We start from the raw sequence: 12,385 nt of genomic DNA, 5'->3' as shown, positions 1-12,385 counted from the left end.
TTAAAGGGATGCAGGTTGGTGGTATTTTAATTTCTCTTCAATTTGTGTATATAGCAGAGCTTAAATTGCGACGGAGCCCGGCTCTGGTACTTTCCAGTTTTCGAGATAAATTATAATTTCAGCCGGAGCCCTAAATGAAACGGTTCAGGCACTTTTTTTATGCAAGTGAACCACAATTTTAACCCAGAAATTTTGTTTTAATAGTAAACATGTCTTAAAAATCCGATTCTAACTTCTGAATGCAAGCCTGTCTTTACATCGCATTCAAGCGTTGCACAGAGGTTGAGACTTTTGAGGAAAGAAAAGCCCCCAATTATGTGTCAAAGGCTTATTCTCCAGGATATGCAATGAATTTATGAGACCGGGTAAATTTTGAATTCCTCAAAGAACTAAAAGTGACACCCTGGTCGTGAACGTTCCATGCTAGTAACTTCCTTCTGCAGAGGCCCACCAGCGGCCGAGCGGTAAAGTCGCTGAACACCTGGTAGTTCGGGCCGAGGTTCGAATCCCGCAAACGGGCTGGCTGCATGGTCATTTTCGTGGTTTTCCCCATGCGTAACGTATATACGAGTCAGTTTCCCTTAGAAAGTCCTCCACGAAGGCATCCTCCCCTTAGGCAGATAGCCCTCGAGGCTTTGCCAGAATTACACAAACTAAAAACCTTCTGCAGAGCTGCAGACTTTCTGAATGATGTAACCCCGGGATTCCCAAAGTGGTCGATATCGACCCCTCGGTTTCCTAGGGGTCGACATAAACGAAAACTGATTTTGGGGGTCGACGAGGTCTAAAAATCGACTCCTATTAAATTAACACAAGTTCTTATTTAAAACTTTCAAGATAGGTAGGTACTGTATTGTTTATGTTGTGTTACGTGTACTAAGAATAATTAATATTTTTGTAGGAAACAGCATTGTTGTAGTAATGTAAAGACTCAAGTTCGTACAAGATGAAGAACTCGGCAAGTCTGTGTGGACAAGTTTGTGTAAGATAATGAATTCGAGCGTACGTCTTTTAGGCGCGTTTTGACTTGCTCTCTATTTGACGCTTACGCGATTTAACACGAACGAATTCATGATCAAGTCCAAACATGTTTCTGATATTTTACTATTTAACGAGCTTGCACTTAGGTTGAAAGTTCATTTGCGTTTTGAAATTCGTTGGAGCTTGAACGATAATAACTCATATAAGTACTCATTTATTTCAAGAGATTACAAAGTTATTACATAGCTAATTAAGTGAAGTAAAGTGGATGATTACTGAGAGTTTTATGATGGCGGACACGAAAAAAAAAAAATGCAGACAATACAGTTTGGACTACTTGAAGTTCGGATTTATTGCATCTCCATCAAATCAACACTTGCCGATGTGTTTCATATGTGAAAACGTATTCAGTAACGATGCCATGAAGCCTTCAAAAATGAAAAAAAATAGATCACCACTTATCAAGAGTACATGCTGACAAAAAAAGTAAGCCCTTGTCATTTTTTCAAGCACTTAAAGAAAAACTAGACAAAATGCCATCCATAAGATCGATGTTTGCGTCATCATCTATTAAAGACGATGATGGTTTACGAGCGTCCTATAATATATCTTTACTAATAGCGAAGTCGGGGAAACCCCACACAATTGGAGAGCAGCTTATCTTACCAGCCATTGCGGAGGTCCTTAACAATGTATTGCACAAACTCGCACATGATATTTTAAAGAGAATACCTTTGAGCAATAACACCATTCAGAGACGCATAGACGAGATGGGACGCGATGTGGAACACATTTTATGCAAGTTCTTACAGACCAACAGATTCTCTCTCCAGTTGGACGAGTCTACATTACCCGGCAATGAAACTCTGTTGTTAGGATATGTTCGATTTATCAAAGCTGAAAATATGTGCCAAGAACTGCTTTTTGCTACATATTTAGAGACTGATACCAGAGGAGAATCGATTTTTCAGGTCGTGGAACATTTTTTTACTGACAAAGCTATTCCATGGAAGATCATTGTTTCTGTTGCGACTGATGGTGCACCGTCTATGATTGGTCGTTATCGTGGTTTTTTAGCTCACTTAAAGCGACAACTGCCTGATGTACTGGTCATTCACTGCGTGATTCACAGGTAGCATTTAGTAGCAAAAATGCTGAGTCCTAGATTGCATAAGTCTTTACAATATGTAATAAATGCTATCAACAAGATTCGAAGCAATTCTTTGAACTCTCGGTTATTTGCTCAGCTATGTGAGGAAAACGACGAAGTCTTTACTCGATTATTTCTGCACACTGAAGTTCGCTGGCTATCAAGAGGCTCTTGCTTAGAAAGATTTGCAGCCATTTTTGAATCTGTGTTGGAGTTTTTACAAGAAAAAGATCCGCATTTGAAAGAAAATCTGAACAATTGTAAAACAAATATTTATTACTTGACTGATATCTTTGGAATGTTCAACAAAGTTAATTTGCAACTGCAGGGTGACGATCTTAACTTGATTAAAACAAAATCAATAATATTGGCCTTCGTGGTTAAACTAATCCTTTATAAACAAAATTTAGGCAGAAAAGAATATTCGCAGTTTCCGCATTTGTCAAAATTACCAGAAATGCTTCAAGATGATGACATTTTATTATATGTCACTCACTTGGATGCATTACACAAGGATTTTACGGAGAGGTTTGAGAATCTTTTAAATTTACAAATTCCTCAATGGATAATAAATCCGCACTATACCACAGCCATAGAAGAAGCCAATGTGATAATGCAAGAAGAGTTGATTACCATCAACACAGACGAAGAGCTTAAGCAGAAGTTCAACCAAGGCTATCAGAAGTTCTGGTTGCAACGCATCATTGAAACACAGTATCCTACATTGTGGAACATTGCTGAAAAATACCTTATCGCTTTTCCATCATCATACCTAGTTGAAAAAAGCTTCAGTGTGGTAACAAACATTTTGACGAAACAAAGAAACCGTTTTAAAATCAACCAAAGTGGAGATTTAAGGCTGCAACTCACCAATATTGAACCGGATGTAGCTAGATTGGTAGATAGTTACCAGGTTCATCCATCACACTGAATGTTTTATTTTCTCTTTGCGAATTAATACTTTTTTAAATATAATTTCCTACCTACTTAAGATTCTTTAAGTACTTAATTTGTAATAATCATTATAAATTAAACTTGATATTTACTGAATTGTATGTCTTTTTATTTTGTTAAATTTTGATGAGAAAATGAAGTCAACTTTACTCACTTAACCAAGTGCAAAGTTTTCCAATTGGTACCTTAGTACCTAGGTATTTTGTATCAATAGGAAAAAACTAAAGATAGGCCCCCTTATTCATAATTAGTCTGCTAACTTAAAGCATTGCTAATTCTCACTCTGTCTTCTTCTACTGACCTAAGTCAGAATGAAAAATAACACTCTGTAGCAGCTGTTTTAAGTTAGCGGACCATTATGAATAAGGGGGTTGATCTTAAAAGTAGGTAATTTGTCCATGGGGATCAGAGGTAACAGTTCATTTTGGAAAAGGGGTCACTTGTCCAAAATAGTTTGGGGATCCCTGATGTAACCAAACGGGGGGAACTACTGGTGCCACTTGTACCGAGAAGTCTTATATTTATTCTCACGTTGTATTCAGGAAAAAGTTCTGCTTGACGACTAGAGTTATATCGACAGGGCATCGTGATCAAGTAGTCTTGAACTCTCCCCTTTTTATTTTCAAAGCTGCACTTTTCAGTTAAATTTCTTTCCATACCCTCATACCGTTTCTAGAATTCTCACTATTCTCCTTAGTGGAGCTTTGATCATTTTATCTTTTCTTAGCATCTAAGTGGAATTGTAATTCCGGACGATGGCTCAAATAAGACGAGGTCCGATACTTTTTTTTTTTCCTATTTAACTATTCAAAATTAATTTAATAATTTATCAAATTTATCTTTATCTTTACATTTTTCTTAATTTAATTAATTAAATTAGTTAATTTAATCAAATTAATTAATATTAATTTAAATTTATTATTTAATTATTAGCTATTTTAATTATTTATTTATTTTTCCTTTCCTTCCTCACAGTCTTCCATAGGGCTCCAGCATAATATTATATTTAAAGAAACTAAATAATGAAGATTCTGCATGAATGTTTCTCGCATTTTCAAAAAACAACGGTACCTAGGGCCATCCAATTCTGAATAACGTAGTCCTCCAACCAAACATGAGCACTTGGAATCCCGAATTTGGAATTTGTTTTATTAGCTTTTTCCAATTTTGTAAAACTTTAACGAATTTTTTATTAACAAACTCATCGATTTAAAAGCATACAATGGGAACACTGTACGGAAAAAAAAATGTATCTCCAGCGACCGAAACTATGTATCGGAAATTCTTAAATTATGCTCTTTTTAAATATTTTGTGATATTGCTGTTGAACTGAATTTTATGGTTAAACGCGAAGAACATTATATTTAATAAATAAAGGTACCGCACAAAACGTTAAAAAACATCCTTTTGGGCGTAATATAAAATATGAAAAAGCTTTCAGATTTTCTTTATTCTCTCTCTTTTTTCCATCCAAATGTAAACTGTAATATAAACAAAACTGACGTGGGTTCCTTCTTACGAAAGGCGTTGAAAATTCATTGATTAAGGGGTAGAGGCTTTCTGCTTTGGAAAGAATGCTTTTAAGTAGCATTTTATAAAGGAATTCTCGTAATTACTTTGCGCACTTGAAAAGCACGTAAACTCTATGCACTTATATCTGTAACTTTGGATTACAGTGTCTAATCAACACCTTGAAAGAACGGTAGTGGTATTTACTGGATAAAATTGTATCTCCCATTAAGGCTTTTATTTATGGGATCGACATTCCACATCTATACTGCATATGATCTACAAGGCATAACGTCGACACACGTAGAATCGACACTGACATACGAACGATAGTTATCAGCATAAACGACATGGTAAAAAAGAAATTTTAATAATGGTATAATAATAAGTAAAAGAATTATTGCACATTTTTTGCGTGCACGGTATCCACAGGCATACAGTCGACACCACATATAGTTTGCCTATATAATCAGGGGTGGCCAAGCTCCTTGATAGTTCGAGTCATTTTTCAAAATTTGAAATTTTTTGCGTGCCGCAATTAAATACGTAAGGTATGCAAAAAAAAAGGTATAAAAATTTTTTTTACAGAAATTATATTTATTGAAAACATAATATAAAAGTACAAAATATGTGTATTGAATTTAAATATTAAAAATTAAACACATTTATTTTACTTCTCTTGATAATTCTTTAAAATTTGGTGAATAATTGGTGACAGCACTTCTCAGTAATTCTTTGAGATGCTGGTTAGTTAATACTGATCGGTGTTTGGATTTCACGAATTTTTAAAGTGAAATAAAATGATTCACATAAGTACGTTGTTCCGAATATTGAAATAATTCGACAAGCAACCTTTTTTAATTCAGGATACTTCGATTCTGGCACATATTTCCAAAATTCAGTAATCGGCGTCGATTTATATTTTAATTGTAGAGCTTGATCTTCTTGCATCTCTATTAATTATAATTCTCCAGATGCTTTTTGGGTAGTAATTATATTGGAAATGGCAAACTCATCTTGAATTATGTTAATTTCAAATGGACTGAGAAAAAAATCAAGAGACAATGGACGGAAATGAAATTTGTTACAACGTTGCACTTAGTCTTTCATATTTGGTGTCTGTAATTTAAAAGACATTTTGAAATACATATGGAACGATAATAATTTTTTAAAATATAATATCACAAAATTAAAAAGGGAACTGGGATACATTTATCGAGAGCCACAAGTAATCGTTCAAAGAGCCGCAGGTTGGCCACCCCTGCTATACATAATCGGCATTTTCATAATAGCCAACCGCGTGTAACCAAGTAAATAAGAATTTGATAAAATTAGCAATTTCCAGGGTAACTGCATAAGATCGACAACGATGCAAATCGAAACCTGTTATTGAGCTCTTGTTTCGATCGTACACATTACCGATCGTGGGTGTCATTTTCGTCCTTACGAAAGAAAGATTTGAAATATTAGAGGGAACTATTATGTGTCCACAAGAAATAACATTTTTCGTTTATTTACCAGTTGTAAATGTGGGCCACCTGTAACCGAGAGCTGAACTCTGGTAGTTCAGTCTGAATCAATCCCTGCGAATGAACTGGTTGTATAGATATTTTCAAGGTTTTGTCTTATGTGTAATGTGAATACAAGCCAGCTTCACTCAGAAAATCCCCCATGATGCAACCCTTTCCTAAAGCAGATCTCTCGCAATTTTCTAACAAACATACTAGTATAAAAGTTTTTTTTTAGTCCAAAGAGGTATTGTCCCTGAAGGACTTTTGTTTTCGTTTTGCGATTTTGCTTTGAATCACTATAAATGTCCATTTCACTTTTCAAACTGTTGCCACCAAATGTTAGAGTCCTGCATTGTATTTGAAGAAATTAAATAATGAAAAATCTGCATAAATGTATGTATATTTCTCGCATTGTGATAAAACAACGGTACATAGAGCCATCGAATTTTGAACGACGTAATCCTCCTGCGAATATGGGCATGTCGAAGACCAAATTTAAAATTTGGAATTTGTTTTATTATCGATTTCATATTTTGTAAAACTTTAACGAATTTTTGAGTAACAAACTCAACGATTTAAAAGGGAGCAATGGCAGCTCTCTACGGGGGGAAAAAAACACCTTTTTGTCTCCAGCGCGCGGAACTGTGTATCGGAAATTCTAAAGATATGCTGCGACATTGCTTTTGAACTGAATTTTATGGTTTAGTGCAAAGAAGATGATATTTAATAAAGGTAACACACAAAACGTTAAAAAATCGCCTCTTTGGCGTAATTTAAAATCTGAAGACTTTCAGATTTTTTCCCCCCCAATGGCGTGGTAAAATTAATCATTAAAAACGAAGCTGAGCTCCTTAATAACATTTTGCAGCTTTAGAATGATACCACTAATTTGATTATCCAAAACTCGAAATATTGAATAAATTTGAGTTAAATAAAATTCAAAATTAATGCGAAAGAATTTGTTTTAGTAAATTTCATATGTGTTTTCAGTTATAAACTATATATTTTCTTTCTGCGTTTGTTACGAGTGAAACAGTTTATGTTCTGCTGTAATTTTTAATTAGGATCGTAACAGAAATGTTTCTTGACGAAGAGGTGAAAACTGTTGAAAACAGTCAATTTTCTATTTATGAGAAAACTTTATTATGACTTTAGAGATTAAAAAGTACATATAAATATTATATTTCTCATTTTTCATGTTTTAAATAATTAGTAAGAAATATGGATTCGAATGCAGCAATTGTAGTTGTAATTCTAAATGACCTATTTATAATATTGTTATCAATGAAGCAACAATCGTATAATTAAAAAAGTGAATGCAAAATTCTATTCTTATTGTTTTGAGCTCAAGTTCTTTGTTTCAAGAGCTTTCAAGTCTGAATTAATTTATTTTCAAACTTAAAATTGCAGTATAACTTTTGTATTTAAAATTTCGTTAGCAGTTTCTTAGCACTTCTAAAACAAATATAATGCAGAATTTTAGCACTATTAGAAAAAGTCTAAAAAAAAAGCTGATAAGGAAACTTCCGCCTATCTCTTGGCTTTTTTAATTGTTGAAGTGTACGGAGTCAAAATTAAAGCTACTAACAACCAGTTTTTAAGGTTGTCACTAATTAATATATTCGTAATTTTTAATAAGCACCATGTTTATGAGGAAATGACAATTCAGATAATAACAGGGCCGGTGCCATAGCATACACGCTACAGTAACATATCATTGATAAAAGTATATCCCAGGAGAATATTCATATTATTATGTAATGTTCCCTTAAAAAGAATGTAATATTTAGCAATCATACTTAGTACTGCCGATTTTTCAAGAAACACAAAATTCACAAGGTTTTGCAGGCGAGTACACCATTCAATACTTTGAGTCACACTTGATCAAACAAACCATAAGCTTATACACAACCGTCCAGGAGTAATTTAGTCAAATATTTTTTTTTTAAATGTTAATATGCAAAATATAGAATTAGTACTAAATATGCATAAATTTTAGAATTGATGTTATTTTAATTATGTTATAAGTCAAGGACACTTATAACATAATATTCACGAGCCTTCTTGATGTGCTTTCGTGGTGTAGTGGTCTGCACGCTGGGCGCGTATTCCAGAGGTCCGAGGTTCCCTTCCCCGCGAGAGCGTTGCTCATTTTTCAATCCTGCTTCCATAATATATCGAATGTCCCTACAATGTAAGTAAATATTCGACATAACAGACATTTAACTTTTTCTTATAATATAAATTTTGAGAGGGAACAGTTTTACATTGAGCTGGAAATAAGTTTATGTATTCTGCAGTAAAAATTTACATTCATTCAATTAATTATTTCTGTGTACTGAAAATTGTTTTTTCATTTTATGTAAAGTTTATCTGCCGAAATTGAATTTAGAAATTTTCTGCATTCGCTATAGAAGTAGGAAAAGGAGAGTTCAGAGACAGGATCTCAAACTAGCAGGCGGATTGCGGATGAGGCGGATTGGGCGTCGGAGTACGCGGAGGCGCAGCGGATAAGAAGAAGGGTTTCAGGATTCTTCATTGAACTGATAATCTCTTATCAATGTGTGGCATTATCTTATCAGTTCAATGAAGAATCCTGAAACCGTCCTTCTTATCTGCTGCGCCTCCGCGTACTCAGACTTCCCAATCCGCCTCATCCGCAATCCGCCTGCGAGTTTGAGATCCTGTCGCTGAACTCTCCTTTTCTTACTACTGGCTGCAGAGATTGGTATATAAACGAGACATATTTTGTCGAATGCAGTTACAGCACTGCCGTAGCACAGTTTTCGTTTATTTATACGATGTTCCCATCATCGCATTTTTTGCGATCCTTTTGTGTTAATATATTAAAAAATTTAAAGGGCTATTACGTAAATTACAGCATTACATGTTACATGAAGGGGATTAAATTGAATCCAAATTCAAAATATTTACGTGTCTTTTCACTCATATTTCTAGCAATTTTATTTTCATAGGGAAAGTTACCAAACACTGATCATATAAAAAGATTGACAGTCATTTGTGTTCTATATTCTTAAGCAGAATACATATAATGCAGCTCATCAGCGCTCCAGCGGTCGCTTAACACTGATAGTTAGACAGGGGCTCAAATCCCAGCAAACAAGCTGGTTGCAAGGTAATTTAGTTATTTCTTCATGTGTAAGGTAAATACAATCAAGTTTCCCTTTCTGATACTTCGTGAAGTCCTCCACGAAGATATTCCTTCTCTTAGACAGACAGTTCACGTGCTTTGCCATGATTCAAATAACCAAAGAAGAAATGAGGTGAAAATGCAGTAGATACTAGCCATTCAAGGGATAGAACAATTAATAATAGATGTAGAAGAGCATTTTTGAAATCATTTCTTGAGTACCAATTCCGGGGAGTTCTAAATCACCGACAGTTCTTAAATGTTTAATAACTACAGTGCCTTTAATTGAGTCTGAAAATTGGATTGATGGAGTTGAATTTTTTGAATTTTAAAATTTGCAATTTGCTAGGAAAGACGAATCTTCTGCTCAAGTGCTTGCAACAATTTTGAAAATTCAAAATTTGCGAATCTATGGGCGACGTGCATGATTAATTACATCAAACGCTTCTACTAATTAACATAAAAACTCTAAAATTGCGGGGATTGTAAATAATCTAAAGATATTTAGAAATACAAGATTTGACAATTGCGAAAAATTTAAAACTACACTAATTATCATAAAGGATGAACAGAAAATAATTATAATGTAAGAAAGAAAATTTTGTCCTTTTTGTTTATTTTCATAATTAAAAAAAAATGATATAAATCTAAAATTTGGTTACTTAGGGAAACTGCTATAAATTAAGCATAAAAGAAATCAGTGCGAGAATGGTTTTGCATACGAAACTGAGACTGCAACACACTTCAACCAGTTTTAACGAGCTTCAGATGTAAAAAGTTCTTTAATAAAGATCTTCTAATTGTATATGCACAAAGTTTAAATCTTGGCATAAAATTAAATAACTTGGGCATTTAAAGCCCGAATATTGGAAATTATCATAATTAAGAATTTTTAAATTTTTGCAATAGCATACGTACAAAATAATGATCAACAATTGATTCAAGGCTTTCATACGAATACAATAATCCGAATGGAAAAGATTATTACAATTTTAATTTATATTGAAAGTTGTTACACGACCTTGAAAAATCAATATTATAATTTATAAGGCAGACATGTAGCTGAAATTATTAAATGCCACAAAAATGCAAATATAATGAAACTTTTCTAATGCGACCACTAACGGCGGCTTCAAGCGATTTAGGCCACTTATGTAGATGGTTGCATTAGAGGGGCAAATGTATAAAAACCTGTTTATTTATGTTATAGGAAACACTTTTAGAGTTCGCCCTCATGAGATTCTCTGTACTTATATGTAAAAAAAAAGTTACAAATAATGCGTCTTACTAAAACGATCTGACATATTTAAGCTTCTAAAATGATGTCAAAAATTTAAAAAGGGAAATCTAACCGAAAAAATCCTGATTTGGTTAATTTAAAGCAGTTAACAGAGTTTATGATAAGTAGAACATTAATTAAAGCATCACAGACTTAAGTATGAGAGTAGATTAGCATGATCATCAAATCAGATTACTTAGGTTATGGCAAAGTACCATAAGTTTATCTGCCGAAGGGGATATGGATGTCTTCATGGAGGACTGTTTATAGCGGGGAGTTGATACAAAAATTATTTCATACGTCTGATAGAAACTGACTCGTATTTATGTTACACATGGAGAAAACCACGAAAATTTCCTGGTAAGCAGCACATCCGCCGTGGTTTGAACGCAAGCAGAACTACCAATATTCAACGATTTTTACCTCTCGGCTGCTAGTGGTCGAAGGTCATCCAAGTTATTCTCTGAATTTCAAAGTCATCGGTCTATGCTTTATTACTCGATTATTCATGCTAAGATTTTTGGAAACTAGGGATAATTTAAAAATTGGAATTCTGGATAACCAAGTTAAATAATTAAATTTATTTAATTTTCCGTTTTGATACGTTTTAGGTTATGAATACGAAAAGCTCCCACGTATGATTTATTTGGAGCGCAATTTAGAGACTAGAATGAATAAGTTTCTTTAATTTGGTTTGGCTTACTTGATTATAACAAAGCGCAAGAAAGTTATCTGCCTAAGAGAAGGGTTGCCATCGGGGAGGGCTTCCGAAGGAAAACTAGCTGGTAACCACATTATATAGGGAAAAAACCACGAAAAGCTGCTTTGCTAGGAATCGAACCCAGATCTAACAACCAGTATTCAGCGGCCGCTCTTAAGTTTCCGTAAGCTTTACACGTAATTGTAATTAATATAACTACTAGTATGAGTAAAAATCCTTTCTAAGATAGGCCCACCAGCGGCCGAGCGGTAAAGACGCTGAACACTGGTAGGTCGGTCCGAGGTTCGAATCCCGCAAACGGACTGGCTGCATGGGCGTTTTTGTGTTTTTCCCCATGTGTAACATGTATACGAGCCAGTTTCCCTATTAGAAAGTCCACGAAGGTATCCCTCCCTTTAGGCAGATAGCCCTCGTGTGCTTTGCCATGATTGAATAATCCAATTCAATCCTTTCTAAGATATCCATTCATGTTTCAGCCCATCAGCGACCGAGCGGTAAAGACGCTGAACACCGGTAATTCGGTCCGAGGTTCGAATCTCGCCAACGGACTGGCCGCATTGGCATTTTCGTGGTTTTCCCCATGTGTAATGTGTATACGAGCCAGTTTCCCTTAGAAAGTTCTCCACGAAGGCATTCCTCCCTTTAGGTAGATAGCCCTCGTGCGCTTTGCCATAATTGAATAATCCTAATCCATCCATGTTTCTAGTTGATTTTTTGGTATTCTGTGGAGGTGATTACCCTAGAAAGATGATGTTCAGTGCAGGTGTTTGTTTATACCTATAGAAATGCTGGTCACTTTTGGAAGTGATCGTCTTAGGGAGATGTCGCCAATCGTTTATGGGCTACTAGATGGTCCAGCTCTGAGTGGATCCCGCATTCGTGCATTGTAAAATACATTAAATCCTCTCTAAGACGATCATCCACGTTTCTAATTATTTTGGTCTTTGGTGGAAGCGGTAGTCTTAAAGAGATAATGCTCGGCACAAGTGTTATTTCTACTCCGGGAAATTCTTTTGGAAGAGGTCGCCATAAGAGGGTTCATTGCATATTAAATGTTTAAATCCAGATCACGTGGTTACAGGATCCATTTTAATTAGATTTTAAAATTTTAGTAAAATAAAAAATTTGA

General features: G+C 34.6%; 1 pseudogene; it reads left to right on the top strand.

Moving 5' to 3' along the window:
- The first annotated feature begins 1,270 nt into the window (after positions 1 to 1,270).
- On the top strand, positions 1,271 to 2,117 carry LOC118206126 (zinc finger MYM-type protein 6-like; annotated as a pseudogene).
- The last annotated feature ends 10,268 nt before the right edge of the window (positions 2,118 to 12,385 follow it).

The sequence above is a fragment of the Stegodyphus dumicola genome, chromosome X2 (assembly GCF_044657685.1).
Source record: "Stegodyphus dumicola isolate Sdum_Otavi_A_Nest chromosome X2, ASM4465768v1".
Taxonomy (NCBI): Eukaryota; Metazoa; Arthropoda; class Arachnida; order Araneae; family Eresidae; genus Stegodyphus; species Stegodyphus dumicola.
Note: the sequence above shows the minus strand (reverse complement) of the source record. Positions and strands in the feature narration are given on the sequence as shown.